Source organism: Bidens hawaiensis, unplaced genomic scaffold, assembly GCF_021521415.1.
Source record: "Bidens hawaiensis isolate Kalapana, Puna unplaced genomic scaffold, B.hawaiensis_p1.1 tig00000097_1, whole genome shotgun sequence".
In the NCBI taxonomy this organism is placed as follows: domain Eukaryota; kingdom Viridiplantae; phylum Streptophyta; class Magnoliopsida; order Asterales; family Asteraceae; genus Bidens; species Bidens hawaiensis.
This window is the reverse complement of record NW_027491017.1, coordinates 388,900-408,767: the sequence shown is the minus strand read 5'-3', so window position 1 is coordinate 408,767 and position 19,868 is coordinate 388,900.

The window sequence follows — 19,868 nt, the reverse complement described above, 5'->3', positions numbered from 1 at the left end:
AGATCAAACAGCCATGCTGCACCATCAACAATGTTGAACTGATTCTCATTAAAGATTATGTCAGATGATTCAGTGACACTCAAATGGTCTTTTACATATACCCTATAGGCTTTTGAGTGTGTAGAATATCCAACAAAGAAGAAATCTAAGGATTTAGCTTGAAAGTTGTTTAAATAGTCCTTGGTGTTTAAGAGTGAACATTTGCATCCAAAAGGCTTGAGAAACTTGATGTAGGGTTTTCTATTATAGAAAATTTCATATGGAGTCTTGTTATGTCTTTTGTTGAGAAGTACTCTGTTCTGAACATAGCATGCTGTGTTAATAGCTTCTGCCCAAAAAGTGACAGGTAGAAAAGCATCAGCTAACATGGTTCTTGCAGCCTCAATGAGTGTCCTGTTTCTTCTTTAGCAACACCATTCTGTTCAGGAGTTCTAGGAGCTGAGAATTGCTGTAGTATACCCTTTTCGGCACAAAATTCTTCAATTACTCCATTTTTGTACTCAGTACCATTGTCACTTCTCATCACTTTAACCCTTTTATCCAGTTGATTCTCAATCCTTGTCACACAGCCCTTGATCAACTCTGCAGTCTCATCTTTTGTACTCAGAAAATAAACCCAAGTATATCTTGAATAATCATCAATGATCACTAGACAAAATCTTTTCTTTCCTATTATTGGGACACTCACAGGACCAAAAAGATCCATGGTGATCAATTGAGTTGATGAGTTTTGTCTTATGAGAAGACTTGTGCTGCTTGCCTTTTTGACATTAAACACAATTGTCATCCAATCGGAACTCCCTTGTAGGTAACCCAATTACATGCTCACCCTTCACAAGCTTGTTCATTTTCTTCAGATTCACATGACATAATTTCCTATGCCATAATTTTGACTCATTTTCAGTGGCTTTATAAACAAAACATGTTCCACCTCTTGAAACAGCTTCTTTCATGTTGAGCTCATATAAGTTGCCATTTCTTGGTGCCATCATCATAATCATGTCTGGTGGGATCACAAATTCAGGTCTTAAAATGAAACAATGTGAGTCATCAAAACCAACTTTATACCACTTTATCAAACATCTGGGATATGCTCAAAAGGTTATATTGTAGTCCTTCAACATAAAACACATTGTCAAATGAGACTTTTCCATTTGTTAAAATTCCCTTTCCAACTATCTTTCCTCCATTCTCGTCACTGCCAGATGCAACTAGGCCTTCAAACATGATAATTAACAAGTGGCCTCTTGTCACAAGTCATGTGCCCGTATACCACACTTCATTCAGTGGAGTGGACTGTTCCTGCACAAAGCAAAGAAGTTGATTAGTTAAGTGATGAAGTGTAAGCTATCTCAACTTGCAAATCATCAGATTCATTTTTAGTAGTAGCATTGGGTGTGAGTGTTATGGGTTCAAGATCTTCATGTGTTAACTCAAGATTATCTGAATTGTCACTTTCATAATCACACTCTCTTGGAGTTTTCACAAATGAAGTTGTGTTCTTGCAATCTCTTAGTGCATTGTTACATTCTTGAACAACATAGTCTTTCTTTTCTGAGTAATCTCTTACATCAGCAATCTCTTCCACCTAAGTTTCAACCTAAGGTATCCAAAGGAATCCTTGAGGTTCATAACCATGTTTCAATAGAAACTTTTCATCACCAGTTAGTTCAGTTGGTTTCTTTCTAGGAAAGACACCATAGTTTCTTTCCTTTTCACCACTTGGTGATCCTTGAGAATCATCAGACTTGACTGATTTTGTGTCTTGTTTGGAGATAATTCTCAAGGGTTAAAAATCTTCTTGACAACCTTTTCATACTTCTTTGGAGATCTGCTTCTCCAAACTGGTTCATCCACATGTTTCTTTGTCTTCTCATCAGCTTTCTTTTCCTTCTTAGTTTCTGCTGCAGCTTTCAAAATATCCTCTCTCATGGTCTCTTTTCCACACACCTTTCCTTTTCCTAGGTATGCATCATACTTTTTCTTATACAGAACAAAGTCTTGTCCATAATTTGTCTCATTTGGGACATGAAAAGGCTTGAAGTTGAATCTCTCATTACAATAATCAGTGTGGTGACCATACTCATCACATTTCTTGCACCAAACTTTTCCCTTGTATTTTTCATGATCACTTCATTTCTTGAACCTTTCACTACGTCTAGGTGCTTTGACTCCAAGTGTCTTCTGATTCTTCAGACCATCAAAATCAATTAAGAAAGGAACAAATTCCTCAATCTTGATGTATTGTCTTTTAATCTTGCTTTTAACAAAAGCAATTTTCTTCATAACCAAAGGTTCTTCATCTAGGTTTTCCTTGTGCCTTGACTGCCTCTTCTCATATTCTTCCATAGTTTCCACTTCCCCAAAATCAAACACCTCTTGACTAGAGAAAACTGGGTAAACTGGGATAAGTTTTCAACATCAACTGTTTCAGTGACCCTTTTCTTGTTGTTAGTTTTTATCCTTTCCAATACAGCCTTGGACGGTGGCCTAACCGCATTGTAGCTCACCTTTTTCTTTATTTATTTCACCCAAGATTGGGTCTATCTACCAGGTATTCTGCCTGTAGCTTCGGGAGGTATTCACGTTTGGAATATGCCTGCTTTGACCGAGATATTTGGGGATGATTCCGTACTACAGTTCGGTGGAGGAACTTTAGGGCACCCTTGGGGAAATGCACCTGGTGCTGTAGCTAATCGAGTAGCTCTAGAAGCATGTGTACAAGCTCGTAATGAAGGACGGATCTTGCTATTGAGGGTAATGAAATTATCCGTCAGGCTATCAAATGGAGTCCTGAACTAGCTGCTGCTTGTGAAGTATGGAAGGAGATCAAATTTGAATTCGCTGCAGTGGATGCTATTGATTAAATTCCAAGCAACGGATACTTTGGATAAGGATAAGAAGATATAACGTTCGTTCTTTTAATTGAATTTCAATGAAATTCGGCCCAATCTTTTTAGTAAAAGATTGGGCCGAATCCAACATGCATATATTTTACATACTTATATAGATATAGAAAATTTCAAATAAAAACTCGAAGACTAAACAACTCAAATCTTTCTATTTTTGTATTGGATCCACAATGAATCCTATGGATCCTTAGGACTGGGATATTCTTTTAGATCCTGTAGTTTCCCTGGATCGAGACAGGTATCACAACTCTTTCTACCCATCCTGCATATTGTCCTTTTTATTCCGTATTCGTATTGTAATAGAAACTTAACTTATGTTGTCTCTTCATTCTTTCATTTTGTTTTTTCATCCTTGGTGTTACAGGTGGGTACAATGGAAGTTTGCCAATTGATTCTGGTTTCTTCAATCTTCTTCCCCTTTCAGCAGCTCTAATTTCTTCATCTGTGATCTTATCACTTAAGTCACTTAAGTTATCAGCATTCAGATCATCAGAATCAAAATCATCTTCAAAGACATGTACTCCAATTGACTTGTCCTCTCTAACTTCTTCTTTGACCACAAACTCTCATTCTTCACTCACCTCAACATTTTTATAGAGATCAACAAATTCCTTTTTGTCTTGAAAGACATCTCTGAATTGTTGTAGATATGCATCTCTCTTTTCTTTGTCAACTTTAGGTACAAAGTTGTTGTTGAAAGGTGGTGGAACTGCTTTGTACTTGTCTTCTTCTTTCACTTGGTTTAAGATACCACATATGTTTCCTATGGAAACCAAATTCTTCAGAAAATCAATCTCAAGTTGCAATTTTCTGTTCTCAACTTTCTCCTCAACAATCATCTTCTTCAATCCATCTATATCAGTGATATACCTCTTTTCAGCTCTATAGCTGATCATACAATTATCTTCCAAACTCTTTATTTTCTCTTCATTAATCAAATCACTTGCCTCATACCCATTAATGATACTTTGTTTCCTAAAACGCTCGCCCACCAGCTTGCCTACTTTTATAGTTAATTCATTGATAATTTAATATAAATCAACTGTAGGAGTAGAGTGTACCTGAGATGATGTTCCAGCCTCATATTCAGCTATAGACATCAAAGCAACATATTTTCTTGAGATGTCCTCTTCATGATTACTCCAATCAAAATCCCCATCTTGCTGTGCAGCTAAAGCTACATTTCCCTGATTCCTTGGTCGATTTTGGTTGGTTCTGTTTGAGTTGGTTGGAGATGTTTGAAGGATTTGGTTGGTTCTCTGAAACTTTCAAGTTTGGGGCACAACCTGTTGATTGTTCTTTTGAGGCTATTGGAAATTGTTGAAGTTGGGATTATAGTTGTTGAAGTTGTTTGGATTTTTGTTGTTGTATCTTTGCTGATTTTGTTGATATTACTGCTGGTTTCTTGGTTGTTGATTCTGGTACTGATTCATCTGAATGTTTCTTGGCAGATTTCACTCTCTGGCAAAATGTCCAGGCTGTTGGAAATTGTAGAAAATTTCCTTTGATTTGTCAAACCCAATCCTTTCATTAGGACCAGACACCAGTGACCTCCCAGTCCTATTAACCAACCTTTTACTCCTCAATCCCAACATGGCATCTTGCCATTTTCAAATCCATATCATCTAAATCATCTGCATGAATCTGCTCTAAGTCATCCTGGATGACACTGGTATGAATCAAGTTCTTTGCCACAAAAGCATTATATGATTCAGTGAACATTGAAAACAAAGCCTCTGTTTCTTTCCCTTGACCATTGCTTCCACCAACTTAAGGTGTGTGTCCATTTTCCATAGAGGCTGAGTCATTGTCTTCCAAGAGTTGGACATTGAACCTTGACTGGTTTCCTTGGTGACTTATGCTACCTCCAACAAAAGCTTTAGGTGTATCAACACCTTGTTCAATTGGTTCTTCAATGATGGGAATCTGCTGTTTTTTTTTGGTTGACAAGTTTCCCATAGGTGCAATGAGGGCATTGGATACCTAAAAACAAGGCTTCTCTTCTTTGATCATTTCATTTTCGATCATCTCTATTTCAGCAGCTTGAAGAAAGCAAATTACATCATCTAACTTAAGTGTTTCAAAGTTGGGCTTTTGCAGGATGTATTTGCTAGCTGTGTACCACTATTTGGGCATAGAGTTTAGCAACTTTGTGGTAAGATCAAACTCGGTCATCACATAGTCAGTAGTCCTCAGCTCATTCATAATGGCCAGAAATCTCTCTAGGATTGAATTTAATCTTTCTCCTTCTTCGTACTTGAACCTTTCTAGCTATTGTTTGAGTCTTTGTTTCTTGATGTTTTTCAGCTCAGTGTTACCTTCATACATCTCAAGGATTGCATCATACACAGCCTTAGCTGTAGTGCGATGTGCAACCTTGGTTAAAATCTCCTAAGACAGTCCTAGATTGATCATACCTAAGGCCCTGTAGTCTGTTTTCCTCATCCTCTCATGGACAACAGCAGTTGCATTTGCACCATATGTATCTTGAGGGCCGTTTTTTATTGAATTCCACATGTCAACATCATTGTAACACACGTCAGCCTCAAATAAAACCTTACATTTGGTAAAGTTCTCCCGTCCATAAAGTCTAGGAATCTTATTAGTAGAAACCTCTTGTTCTTCGTAACCAGACATTTTTTTTAAAGCAGAATCAGTTAATCGGTAAAAATAGATTTTGAAAATAATCAGATCTAAGAACCGAATCTTCAGATCTGATTAATCTGGTTCGCTTAGAGTAAGATTAAGTAATAAAGATGAAAACTTTCAACAAAATAAGTAAAAGAAGACACCGGTAATATCTAGATCTGGACGGAAATGAAGAATAGAGCAGCTGACGTCACTCTTCAATGAAACAGTGTTATTCTTACGTTATTGTTCTTCTTCAGATCTTCAATCACGAACAAATTCTTTACACAAATCAGCAACGAATCAGCTCTGATACCACTTGTCGGTCTCGAATAATCACTCGCAATCACGATCATGTCATAACTCACACAATAAATGTGTCGACAAGAGAGTTAATGACGGTTGCTATTTTGGGAAAGAAAACTATCTGTTAACGGCAGAATCAGAAACAAACAGTGTAGTTGCTAAAGGATTAATGAAAAGTAACTAACACACAAGAATCACTCAAAAGATTTCCACTGATATAAACGAATCATACTAATGTTAATCGATTTAGGGTTTCTTGGTTGGAAAGTTATATCCGTACGATTCTATGACAGCCGTCACACTCACAAATATTCTATGTGAATTAATTGGCTTGTCCGTAGGAGGCGTGCCCTAAAATATTCTTTTTATAGGCCTGACACCTCCAGACAGCTGTCATTCCTTCCAGAAACCCTAAATAAATAATATATATTCAAATTACATATTCAAAACTATACTAATTGTAAAAATAGGTCTTCCGGGTAGACTTTGCATAAGTTGTCTTCACCGAATTGGCTTTGTGCCTTCTTGTCCTAGTAGACCTGGTAACCTTGAAGTGTGCTCGGGAACAGTTCTACGGGTAGACTTTACTTAGAGTATTTTCCTAAGAATATACTCACCTAGAAGATTTCAATCTTCTTAATCATATCAGACTTTGCCCGACATGACCTTAAGAGCAACCTTGTTCTTCAATGATCCTTTCAACTCCTTGCTAGGGAAAATATTATTAGCAAAGCAAAGTGTGCTTGGTAACACTGTAGCTTGGTTGAGTTGAACCCTGCCCGATGTAACTTGAGATATTTAATTACCCACATCAAGTGTGATCGGACCACTGCATTATTAATGAATACCTTGCTCGATCTTCCAATCATTTGGCTTCATGAGCTTGGATAGCCAAGAGCCTACTTTGAAGTAAACCTTGCTTGGCTATGAAGAACAATCTTGCTAGACATAGTGAACCCTGCTCGGATATACACTAAAGAAGAGTTCTAGAAGATAACCTTGCCCGATGGAAAAAATACCTTGCTAGGGTAAGAAAACCTTGCCCGGGAATCCAAGTGTGCTCGGATTCCATACTTAGAGATTTCTGAGGAGGTTGAGAAGATTCCAATATTCCTTATACTTCTCTTAGGTCAAATCCTGACTCAACAATCTCCCCCCTAGATTGGAACACCTTAGCTGTCCCAAAACATCTCTAAGGTTTCATACACTTAGTCAAAATACATATTCAAATCAAAGTCAAACTTTTACATATCAAAAGTTAAAATATTACATATTCTGAATTTTGTCCGTAGACATTACAAAGCAAAGCCTATTCTAAAGATCGTCTTCTTTTTGCATCATAGGCTGCTTGTCTTCTCTCCACTCTAACCGTTCCTGCTCTTTGCTGAAAGATTGACAAAATTCTATAATGAGGGTGGTTTTCTGGAATTGTCAGTCCAACAATATCCCTCAAATCTTCTTCATGCAGAAAGGTCAAATCATTGTCAGCTTTGATGATGCCCAAGATGAGTCCATCTGAGTTTCGTAACAGGTAAAGAGCTTCATTTTCCTTGTATTCAATCATAGCTATTTGACCATTCTTTTGGACCTCATAGTTGGGTCTGACCATCCTTCTTCTCATACTGATACAAAACTAAGTACAAACCAACGACCATTGATCCAACAATGGTTCATCAAAAATTGAATAAAATAATTTAGCTACTAGCCTGCGAGCTTAAATTAATTGACCTGAATGCCAGCCTGTTTCTTTATTCAATCAACCGAAGACTTTATTTGATGTGTGTGCCTTCATGCTTGAGGTGCTAGGCTGCTTGCATCCACTCTTATTCTTTTTCTTCTATGTTGACCTCTTTCAGTGTCTATGGGCCCACCATAAAAATAACCAAACCCATTTGAAATTCTCATTTATTAATCAACAACCCAAGCTCCAAACTCTTTTCTACTTACTGCCAAAACCAATAAAATAATAGATCAAGTTTCATGTGGCCACCAAATTCGTAACAAAATTAAACATTTCAATACGAATACATATTGATGTTAAAATCAAACTTGCATGTAATTCAATCACTTACTCATCAAATGAGAAACTTTCAAATTAAATATAATAATAGTAGTAATGCATAAAATCAATTCAAATATCCACATGTTGCTCAAAAGTTTAGTAAAGCACTCAATTTTAGCTCTTGGTCTCTTGAAACATTCAATATCTAAACAAGAACTAGTTAGGAATAATATTTAATAAAAATATGGCTCAAAAGTATTTAAAGCTGTATGAAAAATTTGTATAATAATATGTGTATTTTAGACCACATCAAATATCCAAACACTTAAACTTTTTTCGTCCTTGAAAAATCTATAATGCAATGGAATCAGAATTCAGGGCTAGTCTTCAAAACATATATGTTAATATTTTAAGCATTGATAAACACAAAAAACTACGATTGCCGATATTGTTGTCCCCTTAAACCCAGCCACCAGCGTATCAATCCCCACTCCATCTATTTAACGATTAAGTTCAAGTGATATCAATAAATATAAGGGTCCCACACCCAAAGAGTTGCAGATCTGCTTACCTCCATCTCAAGCATAATCCAGACAATTTAAACCAGGTTGAAACAGACTGGTTCAACCTATCACCGTAAGCTAAAAACCTTTTAATGGTAAGAAGAAATGCACTTGGTGGAGTTTAGATGGACGAAATGTCAAATGAGGTCGTACGAGCATGCCCTAAGTATTATTGGACTTTTCCCTATGTATTCCCTAAGAAAATAAATATTGACTAAGAACCTCGAGCCCCAATAGTGCATCCTTAGAGTCACCATCCCCTTGGTAACATGTAAACTCTTAGTTCTGTCTAGTATGCGCACTTTGGGCTCTTTTTCTATTTTTGAGAATGCCTGTTTGGCATTTTTCATTACATAACTTTCTCATTTTCAATTGCATTTAAGACCAATTCTTGGAATACTTATAAATTTTCATTACACATTTTTTTTTCTTTTTTTTTTCTTTTTATTTATTGTGCACTTAGGCATCTTTATCCTCTAAATATACTAATGACTAAAACTCGTATAAAAATGGACATGGCGGGGCACCACCACTCATTATTTACTTACGTAAAACATAGTGGTGTGCTAATTTTAATTGCACGTAATTCTCACCACCTCAAGGTAGTCAGATTACAGAAATACTTCCTATGCTTATTGAAATTTAGCTTCACTATCCACCCTCAAGATGAGAACCCACAAAGTTGATGATCTTGTAGGTATATTAATAATATTCAAGGGAAACCTTTAAAAGCTAGTTCGGCCAACTGACACATCTCAAACTTAGTGCGTTATCTTTTATTTAATCTCATATATAATAGTATTTTTAGAAGATCAATCTAAATTTTTTCTATCATTTTCCATTATTTTGTAGTCAAAGTATAAATTTTCGGGACATTTTTCTTTTGGCTTTTAAAAAAATGATAGTTTCCCATCCCCACACATAAATTTCACCTTGTCCTCAATGTGAGTAAAAGGAAATGACAAATAAAAGTAAAGAAAAAGATAAAAATAAACAAATAAATTGGAACAGACTCCCCTGGTTAATTGCAATGGTCGTGTGTCATGAGTCCTGTTCCGTGCCTTATTAGAATGAGAAAAGAAAAAAAATCACAAAATAATTTTTTTTAAATAGTTAAAAATAATTCTTTACTAGTTCTCTCTTTAAGAGGAGTTCTCTCTAGATCCCACCCCTATATATATATATATATATATATATAAGAGGTAAACACAATTAAGGGGGCTTAGAAGTCGGAGAAGGATGCATAGTTATTTTATAGGGGTGGCACCCTTCTGTTGGCGGAACAATAGAAGAAAAAAAAAAGAGTGGAAGCAAGTAGCCTAGCACCTCAAGCAATAAGGCACACAAGTCAAATAAAGTACGGTTGATCGAATAAAGAAGCAGGATGGCAAACATGTCAATTAATTTAAGCTCGCAAGCTAGTAGCTGATTTATTTTATTTATTTTTTCGATAAACCATATTATTTGTCTTATTTGTTTTTGGTTAATGATTGTTAGTTAAGCCTCTTAGCTACCTAGGTTTTTGATAACTACTTTGTTATTTGCGGTTTTTATTGGTTTTTGGTTTCTAATGTTGGATTAATACTAATGTAATGAATCTTTTTATAATTGATTAGATGTGTTTCCGTATCTTGTTTTGATTTATTATATATCTTTGTTATGCACGTGTCTTGTCGAATATCTTTAAGTTTTAGACGCATGCTTAGGTCGCCTACTCTTTGATTTTGATTATTTATGGTTTTGCTAGACATAGTAATCCATAGGAACATTGGTTTGTGATTTGTTAGAGGTTTATATTCTACCTATCTAGAGACTGAGAGGTAATAGATAGTCAGGTTGTCCTTGGGATTAGGTGTTTAGGCTAGAATGCTCTGACTTGAGGTTTCCTAGATTACCCAAGTTTTATTCTAATTTTGTGTCTTATCGATTGTTCTTAGCTTACCCATTGCATTTAGACTCTTTGTGATAGTAAGACTGGCAGGTAATATATCTTTTAAGGTGCTTTAGTATTGTTGGAGAAACTGACAGGTAATCCAACCAACTGGTAAGTTTAAATGCTCCTTAGTTTTCTTGTAGGTCACACCTAGAGAATGAGCAGGGATCCACTAGCTTGTGTAAGGGTTCGGTATTCTTAGATCCAGGTTCCATCATAGTTTCCTTCGCCAAGAGAGATCCAAGATTCACAAGTAGGATTCTAAACCTAGGTAGTGCTTCTCTTATCTTTGAGTTCGTCTGGGTCATAGTGTTGAAGTATGTCAGTGTCTGTGTCAGTTTTTTTGTTAAATTAGTCAATCGTTTAATCAGTAAAATCATTAAGTTCTTAATCAGAGTCCATTCTAAGTGTCTAGTGGTCTAGCACTAGGATATTCTAGATTTATTAATTTAAAACTAGAATGTCTAGGTTATGTTATGTTTTTATAGACCGTTTTTTGCACATCAAGTTTTTGGCGCCATTGTCGGGGAGAATTAGGCGGTAGCGGAACTAGCTTTGATTGAACTTAAAATATTTATTGGTCTTAATTGTGTGTCTAATTGTTTACATTTAGTAGGTCTTAGGGATTTTTTTAGTGTGTCTAGTGATTTTTGTAAATATTTTATTATTATTATTATTATTAATTTTATTACTCGTCTTTTTGTGTTTAGAGTTGTGGTGTGTCTTATGAGTCAGTGTCTTTTTGTGCTCTTTGTGGTTTGTCCTGTGAGTATTTTTGTGTGACTTATTTTTGTCTTATATCATGTGCGAGACTTGTGGAGGACCCCATTTCACTGTACATTGTCCAAATTCATCGGGTACTCCATGAACTACGATGCTAAGTCGTATTCGCAGCTGCATCGATATGAAACACTAGAAGAATTACTTGGATGGATGAGAATAGTGAGAGAGGAAATAGATCGGTAAATTCAGGCTATAATGGATCATATCAAGGCAATCCCGAAACCACAAAATTTTTCTTTTTATGATACAGAAGGAATCTTGATTGCTATTATAATTTCCACAGATTAAGTAATACCCGTTGTTTCAGACTCACAGTTTATGATGAACAACAAGGATCTTCAGTTTGAGTCGGAATCATAGACAATAATGGATAAACAAGTCCCACCTTTAGTTCAGCAAGAAGTTAATTCATCTCACCAATTTCCCGCGATTTATAACTATGGATCCGAACCAATTGATGATGATTTTTTGGCGATGAGGAGATATAGGTGGTAAATTTGCATGATGATACTATGGTTGAAATTGATGAGGGTGATGAGGTGACGAAGAATGACACGGATGAGGAGCACATTCCTTTATGAGAGATGGAATTTAGTGACGAGTTATTAGATTTTCCCAATCAGTGTTGTGAAGAAGAAGAGTTTGACCTACTTGGTGATATAATACGCCTTGAATATCTATTATATATCGATCCAAGTGTGGGGATCAATAAGGAGCCTTGCATGGAGAGCCATGAGGTAGTATTTTATTCGGTTTCTACAACATTACACCACAAATATCATAAACCAAAACACAAAAATCGTACTTAATTTCAATTCGGGACATGCTGAGGTTCAGAAACTTTCAAGTTCGGTCCTGGGAAATTTAAGAGTTGTTGGGTTGAGCTAAATTCATATCTTCGGGCCCATAAGTGTTTTGTAAATGGTTTCTTCCCAAATATGATAAGAGAAGAGTGCTGAGGAGCACCGATAGGAAGAGGATATAGGAGAGACTTCTGTTTGAGGTTTTAGAAGCTAGTCCGTTTGAAGACTCTTATGTAAAGTTAGCGCTTCCCGGGAGGCAACCCGATAATATCTTTTCTTTTTATTTTAGTTTCATTATTATTATTAGCTCTTTGTTTTTCTGGGTGTTTCTTCTCTTGGTTGCAAGTTGTTCCAATGTTTCTTGTGAGATGGTTGTTGAGCTATGGTTTTAAACAAGTGTGGGGATGCAAATTGCTTCAAGATTTTCACTTTCATTTGTGGGAGATTATGTTATTGTAGCATCTGTTGATCGCGTTTGAATTGGAAGGCACGGAACAGGACTCATGACACACGACCATTGCAATTAACCAATGGAGTCTGTTCCAATTTATTTGTTTATTTTTATTTTATTTCTTTACTTTTATTTGTCATTTCCTTTTACTCACATTGAGGACAAGGTGAAATTTAAGTGTGATTTTAACATCAATTTAAGTTTCTCATTTGATGAGTAAGTGATTGAATTATATGCAAGTTTGATTTTAACATCAATATGTATTCGTATTGAAATGTTTAATTTTGTTTCGAATTTGGTGGCCACATGAAACTTGATCTATTATTTTATTGGTTTTGGCAGTAAGTAGAAAAGAGTTTGGAGCTTGGGTTGTTGATTAATAAATGAGAATTTCAAATGGGTTTGGTTATTATGGTGGGCCCATAGACACTGAAAGAGGTCAAAATAGAAGAAAAAGAATAAGAGTGGATGCAAGCAGCCTAGCACCTCAAGCATGAAGGCACACACATCAAATAAATTCTTCGGTTGATTGAATAAAGATACAGGCTGGCATTCAGGTCAATTAATTTAAGCTCACAGGCTAGTAGCTAAATTATTTTATTCAATTTTTGATGAACCATTGTTGGGTCAATGCTCGTTGGATTGTACTTAGTTTTGTATTCAGTTATGTATCGTGTTGTTTGCTTGTATGTATACCGAGATCCTTGAGATCTCGGTGGGCTTTTGGGCTTGTGTTGGGCCTTATGTGGTCCCTGTATCTATACTTTCTAATAAAAGGCTACAAGTTTGCCACTTGTCACTTCCACTTTAATCATCACCTTTTTTAATAAATTTATAATAGTAAAATAATAATCGCCCTTCTTAAAATTAGGCTTCAAATTTGTTAATTTAATATTTGCTTCATATTCTTTAAACATTTGATATTTATAATTATCTTTTCCTTTAAAATTGTTTTAAAGACTATTATACAACGAATGTATTAATAGTGTTTACGGGTTTATTGTTACTTGTATGCAGATTACTTATTAAATATTATATTCTAAAAAACTACTCCTGTTGTACAGGGCCTCAAACTAGTATAGTCATATAGTATGTAGAGTTGGAGTTGGCTGTTCATAAGGGTTGTTGAACGTGAGTTTTATGTAATAAAGTGCTTAAGCACCCGACGTTAATATATGTTTGTCTTGAAGCATCTCGTGTGTTCTCTAATTGCTTAATCGTTTTCCTTGTATTGTCTTGTGTTATATTCCGCAATAACATCAAGATTATTGATATCACATTGGATGATCCATTCTAAAGATTTACAATTGGTACCAAAGCCTATTGACCTATTCTAGGCTCGGTTGTGATATTAAACGATTCAAAGTTTTTGATTCATTGGTTGTTTTGGTGATTTTAGTGTTTGGGTTTATTTATTTTTCTGATGAACAGTGCATTGGAGAAGAAGAAGTATTATTTTTGGTTTAAGATTGGATTCTCTTTGGAAACAAATCAAATTCCACTAATCTCGGGAGTTAGTTGTTACCAAATCCAACCGATTAAATCGTTCTTGGGCTAAATTGATTGTTTTGGGTCATTTTTTCAGTGTTCTCGGAAAAAACTGCAAGTTTTCGGTGAAATTTTACAGTCCTCGGTGAAGACTTGGTGTTTTCGGTGAATTTTGGTAGTTTTCGTTCAAATTTAGGTTTTCTAAATCAAAAAAAGTTTTCTCGGTCAACCGAGATTGTTCTCGGGCAACACCAGTTCTCTGTTAATTGGGCCTGATCTATTTGGGCTTTAACAATACTTGGACTTTACTTATTGGACCAATATCACTTTTACTGTTACTGCAAAAATGGACCAAATAACAAGTGGTAATGGGTTAACAAAAGCTACACTACATCAAGAGTTGGACTCCATAATGGGGACTACTACTCGCATATCTCGTCTACTCTATCATGAGGGGTTTAGAGAGTGGAAGTTCAGATTTTAGAAATACGTTAAAAGGAAAGATGCCATGGTTTGGAGAAGCATTTTTAGAGGTCCTCAAGCTATCACATACCAACGTGAGAAATCTGAGGAAGTTGTTGTGAAGCCTGTTGAACTGTATGATGTTGCTGATTTTGAGAAAATGGAAGAAGATGAAAAGGCACTTTCAACGTTGACTATGGCACTCTCACCTGAGAATGACTTGGGATTTAGAGAACAATAGTCTACTAAGGCACTGTGTGAAGCCTTGATTGAAGTATATGAGGGTAATGAGGACATGAGGAGAAGCTGGTAAACTCCTTGTCTCAAAGTTGGGATATGAATGTTGCAGTAATTAAGAAGACGAAAGATCTCAACAGGCTAACACTATATGAAGTTATGGCAATCATCAAGGCTTGTGAAATGGATGACAAGCAACGTGCCATAAACCATACAAACTCCTACAATGCAGCTGGCTACAATGCTGCTTCCAACGATCCACTCATTTCCCAAGACAACTTCTCAATGTTCAAAGCTACTCAAGGACAATATAATCAGCAGTATCAACCTCAGAACAACTTCTCAATGTTTAAATCCGCACAGGGTCAGTTCTCTCAAGCTCCACCACAACCGGCTCCTGTGTTCTTTCCTTAACCTGCTCAACTACCTGCTGCTACCGTTAAAACTCAAACATATATTACTCCTTCTAGTCGGAGTTCCAGTCAGATTCCTTCTATTTCAAGGGAAACTAAAGAAAACATTTCCTTAATGGCGGGGTTCATGAATTGCTACAACGCCTTTCTTGCTGGAGATCTGGTTCAACCAGTAGTAGCTGCTGAGCTTGATCAAATTCATCATGATGATGAAGAAGAAATGGATATCTCTTGTTAATCGCCATGGCAGTGTTTCGTGCAAAGAAGTTTACTAAGAGAACAAGCAAAAACAATTGGAACGTGCCAACTAATCAGAAGGTGCGGTTTAACAAGGATACACTGAGGTGCTACAGTTGTCATAAGCCGGTTCACTTTGCTTGTGAATGCACCAACCCAGCGAAGGAAGGAAACATGGAAAGGGAACTGGTTCCATTGGGAAATGCAATGGGATAAAACGGGACAGGTACTGGGAAATGCAACAGTTCTTCTGGAATGATCAGATGGCAGCCCTCAACATAAATAATCAGACTGCCAACTTTGCTCGTGTTGCAGGTGTTGCAGAAGAGAATGCAACTGAGGAACAAGTTAAGGAACTTCAATTCACTTTCATGGACTTCACTCCCTCCAACTCATCCTGGGTAAGTTCTCAAATATATTCTCAAGCTTGCATTAATAAAGTAGATCTCTACAAGTCCCATAATATTAACTTAAATAGGTAAATGGACGTAGTATATCCAAAAATTATAATCTCAAGAAAAATGAGAGAGCTTTCAAAGATAAAATAGAAGCATAGAAAAGGGATTTTTCTAAACTCAAATCAGATTTTAGTTTAAAATGTCGTCACCACCTTGATGCTAAATAGAAATTTGTTGAATTAACTGCTGAACTGGAAGCCTCTAAGTTAGAAATTTCAAAGCTAACCAATAAATTTAAAAGGGCTGAACAAGAATTTAGAAAATTTGATGGTTCCAGTAAAATGGTCAATTCCATGATTGAAAATCAATTATGGTGGAAAGAAAACTGGGTGAAGGTATAGGATACAGTCTCGTACCCCCACCACACAATGAAAACTACACTAGTCTTCCTATTACCAAAGAACAGGAAGAAAAGGTGAAAGACATGCAATATGGTAAACCAACTAAAAATGATTAAGCTGCTCCCGATTCAGTAAACACTACTGCATCCACTTCAGGAGCGAACGATTCTAATGTGTTTGCCTCATGTGCAGATAAAGTAATCATTGAGGATTGGACTGACGAGGATGATGATTCATGTGTTTTAATTATTAATGACACTAATTCTGATGTTTCTTTTAAATTACCTGTTTTGAATTATGTTATTTAGACTGTTTGTGTGGGCTTTGATTTTAAGAGCAAAGACAATTGTGTGGTTGATTCTGTCTAAACTTTGAATTCTGGTGATGTGGTTTTTTATTAGTTTAAAAAATCGAAGAAATTCTAATAAATACTCATTGCCTAAGTTCATTAAAGATGGATGCTCTAATGACAAAAAAGGTGATAAACCAAACAATTTGTCAAGCAGCAAACACCAGGAAAAGCAAACTGGTCCACACAATAGGTCCATACAGGTAGTTAACCACAATGAATTTCATATAAAACGTCAAACATGTTTTAATTGTGGTATTCCTGGTCATATTGCTAGAAATTGTCCACAACGTCCATACGTCCCATATTATGGATTCTATGAGAGGAATATGCCTCGTAATACCTATCGACGAGATTTCAGGTATCACCAGGCTAATCCCTCTGACGGTGATTGGAACAGAAACAAATCTGGTGGTTTAGTCGTCATCAAACCAAGCCTAAAATATTTCATAAAGGTGGTAGAAACGGTGCTTCGGTCTCAAAAACTTTTGATGAATCAGGTTCACCCAGTGTGACTATGGACTAGGTAATAAAAACTAACTGATCTCGCACATCGTGCAGGAACAACTATTGATGAATATCATCAGACCTTGGTATGTTGATAATGGCTATTCCAGGCACATGACAAGAGACATCTCCCAACTACATGACATTCAAACTTTTAACGATGGGTATGTTTCCTTTGCGGGAGGAGAAACAGGGAAGATTACGCAGAAGGGTAATGTAAGTAATGGTGTTATAAAGTTTGAAAATGTTGATTTCGATCCTGAGTTGAAACATAGTTTTCGGAGCGTTTCTCATATCCGTGACAAAGGTTTTTCAACTCATTTCACTAGCAAGGAGTGTTTGATTTTGAAGCCTGGTATTATTACACCAGTAGATTGGGTTCTTGTTCGATCACAAAGAAAAGATAATGCTTATGTGATCGACATGAACAAAAATGTTCCTATTGAGATAACTTGCTTATTTTTGAAAGTGTCAGAACATAATGTTATGCTTTGGAATCGTCGTCTTGGTCACGCAAATACAATCCCAAATCTCTTAAGACAAAACAGGTTAATACAATTTCATCAGTTTTTCAGTTATTGCATATGGACTTGTTCGGTCCAGTTCATGTTTTTTTGTTGTTCTTACTATCTTGTTATTACTGATGATTACTCACGCTTTACTTGGGTGTTTTTCTTGTCAAATAAGAATGAGACTGCAGAATTGATCAAGCGATTCGTGGTGCTTATGGAGAATCAGCTCAACCTAAAGCTGAAGGGTATTCGATGTGACAATGGAACAAAAATCAAGAATTCTACGTTGAACTATTTTTGTGCCGAAAAGTGGATGCTTCGACAGTACAGTTCAGCTCAAACACCGCAACAAAGTTGTATTGCTAAACGGAGGACCAAGACTCTTATTGAGGCAGCAAGAACAATGTTTTGTGATTCAAAGCTACCATTGTTTTTCTAGGATGAGCCTATCAACACAGCTTATTACGTTGAAAATTGAGTACTAATCAACAAGTCTCAAATGAAGACTCCATATGAGATAGTCTACAGTCACAAGCCCACAGTTGCACACTTTCGGGCCTTTGGTTGTCCATGTACTCTGCTGAATCTTGAATTGACTCCAAAGATTGGGGCCAAAGCTGATGATTGTTATTTTGTTGGGTATGTTGGTCACACTGCTTATAGAGTCTACAACAAGTCAACTAAGCAGATAGTTGAATTGTATGATTTGCGTTAGTCGGAAGAGAATGAGACTGATGCTCGTGTTGGTCCCTACTGGTTGTTCGATTATAATGAACTCTTTAAACCCTTCAATGTGTTTCCAGTTATCGATAGAGAAATCTCGGGTGCTGATGTTTTAGATTCAGTTAATGAGGAGGTAAACTCACCTGTTGTTTCTCATATATCTCCAGTTCTGGAAGATGATCCCTCAGAATCACCAGACATCACTCAGCCATTGTCAGACAATCAACAAGAAAAGGTTGTCGAAACTGTGTCTTCACCAACACCAGTAGAAAACATTCCAATAGTTGAGGGGGAGAGTCCGATTCGCCAAATTTTCAGAAGCACTTTATTCCAAGATGTCATACCAAATGAATATATCTTTATACTTCATACTCACACAGTACGGCGACATATGGATGGAAAAACCCTCTCACTGAAATCCTTGAAGATCAATCAAACATACCATCCACTAGCTCTGTTCCCGAGAATTCAATTCCGTCAAGAACTTAATGAGATCATCCAATTAACAATGTCATAGGCCCTCTTGAAACATGCGTGTCCACCATAAGCCAGATCGGACAGATCAACAGCTGTTTGTTCTGTTGTTTCATTTCTCAGATAGATCCGAAGTCATTTGAAATGGCACTACAAGAACCAAGCTGGGTGGATGTTATGCATGAGGAACTAAATCAGTTTGATAAGCTCAAACTGTGAGGATTAGTTTAGCTGCCAGTTGGAAAGAAAGCGTTAGATACGAGATGGTTTTTTCGAAACAAGCAAGATGACACCGGAGTTATAGTTTGAAATAAGGAACGGGTCCTCTTTCGTGGTTTTCTCTAGGTTGACGGATTAGATTACACTGAACTATATGCTCCCGTGGCTCGACTTGAGGCTATTCGGAATTTTCTGGCATACGCATCCTACATGGGATTCACAATGTATCAGATGGATAATAAGACAACGTTCCTGTATGGAGAAGTCAAAGAGGAGATCTTTGTGGATCAACCATCGGGGTTTGTTGACTCAAAGAATTCAAATCATGTCTACACGTTAGACAAAACACTGTATGGCCTTCATCAAGCGCCTCAGACATGGTTTGCATCGTTGACGACACATCTTCTAGGGCGTGGTTACAAGAGGGGAACTATCGATCAGACTATGTTCATCAAAATCGTAGGGAAATATTTGATTCTGGTTCAGATATATGTGGATGATATCATCTTCGGATCTACAAGTGTTGCTCTGTGTTATGAATTTGAAGAGGTGATGAAGAAGAGAATTGAAATGATTTCACTAGGGGAAATAACAATGGGGTTACAGGTTCGTCAGAGTTTGGCGGGAATTTTGCTGCATCAAGGAAAGTATGTTGAAGACATGTTAGCAAAGTTCTAGTATCAAGATTCCAAAAGCGCATCAACTCCTATGGCGGAAAGACTTTTTTTTCGTCTGATCCTGAAGGGAATCCCGTAGATCAAATGTATTATAGGTGATCTGGATGGAACATCAATTGTTGGATTACGGTTTGGAATTTTGACACCACTATATTTTGTGATAATGGTGCTGTTATTAATATTGTTAAAAATCCTATTTTGCATTCAAAAACCAAGCACATCGATTATAAAATTCGTTTCATTCATGACTGTTACGACAGTAAATTGATTCATCTTGAACAAATTCACAATGATAATAATGTTGCAGACCTATTTACAAACTGGTCGGAATAGCCAGATTTAATGTGCTTGTGAGATTTCTCAAAATGCTCCACTTCGATGATTGAGTAT